This window comes from Hydra vulgaris, chromosome 15 (assembly GCF_038396675.1).
Source record: "Hydra vulgaris chromosome 15, alternate assembly HydraT2T_AEP".
In the NCBI taxonomy this organism is placed as follows: Eukaryota; Metazoa; Cnidaria; class Hydrozoa; order Anthoathecata; family Hydridae; genus Hydra; species Hydra vulgaris.
The window spans coordinates 41,597,771-41,600,337 of NC_088934.1; positions in this window are offsets into that span (position 1 = coordinate 41,597,771).

A 2,567-nucleotide genomic window follows, 5' to 3' on the forward strand; every position below is an offset into this window, starting at 1 on the left:
TCTTATTGTCTATAAACAACACAAAAACCTTTTTGAAAAAATTAAAAATAAATCAAAAAAAATCTATTATTCTAAACAATTACAAAAACACAATGGTAGCATTAAAAAAACATGGGAAATTATGAACGATATTATCGGAAAAACCAAAACTAAATCCGAAATCTTACCCTCCAGAATTGCGGAAAATGGAATTGAGTATACAGATAAAGAAATCTCCGACAAATTTAATAACTTTTTTGTAAATATCGGTCCTAACCTGGCATCCAAGATAAGCAACTCGAACAATTCATTTAATAACTATTTTACTGACCATACTAGTTCATTTTCTGAGAGTGACCTAAAATTGGAGGAATTTGAAGAAGCAAAAAAATCAATCAGAAAGAACAAAGCTCCGGGCATCGATGACATTTCCAGCAATGTAGTATACGATATTTTATCCATTGTAGCAGATCCTTTATTTAATGTTTTCAAGTCATTCATTAGAACTGGAGTTGTTCCGAACAAATTAAAAATTGCGAAGATTTTACCTGTATTTAAAACTGGAGACACGGCAATGCTAACCAATTATAGACCTATCTCAATTCTTCCAGTGTTTTCCAAACTCCTGGAAAGAATAATGTACAACCGACTTTATAAATATTTAGCAGACAATAAAATTCTAAGTGAATGTCAATACGGCTTTTTAACTAATCATTCTACGGAACATGCAACCTTAGACCTAATGGACAACATTAGCTCGTCATTTGATAAAGGAAAATTTGTATTGGGAGTTTTTATCGATCTTACAAAAGCTTTCGATACTGTCAACCATAAAATTCTGCTCGAAAAAATGAGAAAATACGGTATAAAAAATCAAACTAATAAATGGTTCACTAATTATTTAAATAACAGGCAACAATGTGTTATTATAGACGGTATCACTAATACGGAGTTATTAAAAATCAAATGCGGTGTCCCCCAGGGATCTATTCTTGCACCTTTATTATTCCTTATCTACATTAACGATCTTCCTAAAGCCTCTACAAATCTCGATTATATAATGTTTGCAGATGATACCAATCTGTTCTATTCATCTACCTCTATCAATGACCTCTTTGATAAAGTCAACTTTGAACTTCAAAATCTTAAAACATGGTTCAGTGCTAACAAGTTAACATTAAATGCGCAAAAAACTAAATATATTTTATTTCACTCAAAGAAACAGAAGAACAAACTACCATCAATTCTACCGACACTATGTATTGACTACAAAATAATTGAAAGAACCCAAACAATTAAATTTCTTGGTGTGATTATTGACGAAAATGTTTATGGACAGCTCATATAAATGCCATCAACACTAAAATATCTAAAAGTATTGGTATAATTTTTAAAGCTAGACCATTTTTATCGCAAAAAAACCTAAAACTTCTTTACTTTTCCTTTATACATAGTTATCTCACATATGCCAACATAGCCTGGGGAAGCACACAGAAGACAAATTTAATATCTCTTTATCGACGACAAAAACATGCTTCTAGAATAATACATCATAAAAACAAACTGACCCACGCTAAACCCCTATTAAAAGAAATGAAAGCACTAAACATTTACCAAATTAATATCTACGCTAACATTTTGTTCATGCTTAAATACAAACTAGGATTAGTTCCAAATCGATTCACAGGAAACTTCTTTCAATCTAATATCAACAAATTTAGCACAAGAGCAACTGGTAACTTTATTGTACCCCTGAAAAAAAAAAAAAAGTTCTCAATTTTCTATTTCTTATCGTGGCCCATATTTATTCAACAAATTAATTCCGAATTATACCTCGATTTCTCTCCCAGGCAATATAACTTCTTTAAAGTCGAAACTCAAAAATCATGTTCTTAATATGGATAATTACCTAGAAATGTTCTAGTTTTGATGGTAAATCAAAATTTACGCTCAAATTAAAATAATCAGCAATCAAATACATATGGAAAATGTAAATTTTTGTTTAACAAATAAAGCTAGTATTATTATTATAAACCTCAACACTAACACAAAACATAGTTCAATTTAAAGAAAAGAAAAAAAGTTTGCAATAATAACATGTAAAACATTTCTTTAATGAGAATCACATTGTTTATATGTGTGCTTTACGCAATACCTCAAGGTTCTCGATGATAAGACTAATCTCAGTCTTCTACGAGTTCCCTACAACAACAAAACCCTTCTTATCAAGTCATAGCATACCTAATTATTGCTTCCTATACTTAACGGTATTTTGTAAAATGTATTTTTTTTTGTTTAGGAAGTACAGTTTCTTTATAATATTGCAGTGTAAAAAATTTGTAATTAATATGTAGTTGTGAAAATTTAAAGAAAAAAATAAATAAATAAATAAAGAACGTGTTAATGAAAAATTTTTGAAATTTTACGAATACGAAGTTTTTAGCAACACATGTCCAGGGGAAAAGGATTTTGCATCTCTACGCATTGGTGCTAAAAAAGTGCATATGCAAAAAAAAATTATAGTTCGTTAATTTGTAGGAACTTTTTTTGGAGTATAAAAAAGAAAATCAGGGAATATCTTTTTCCGA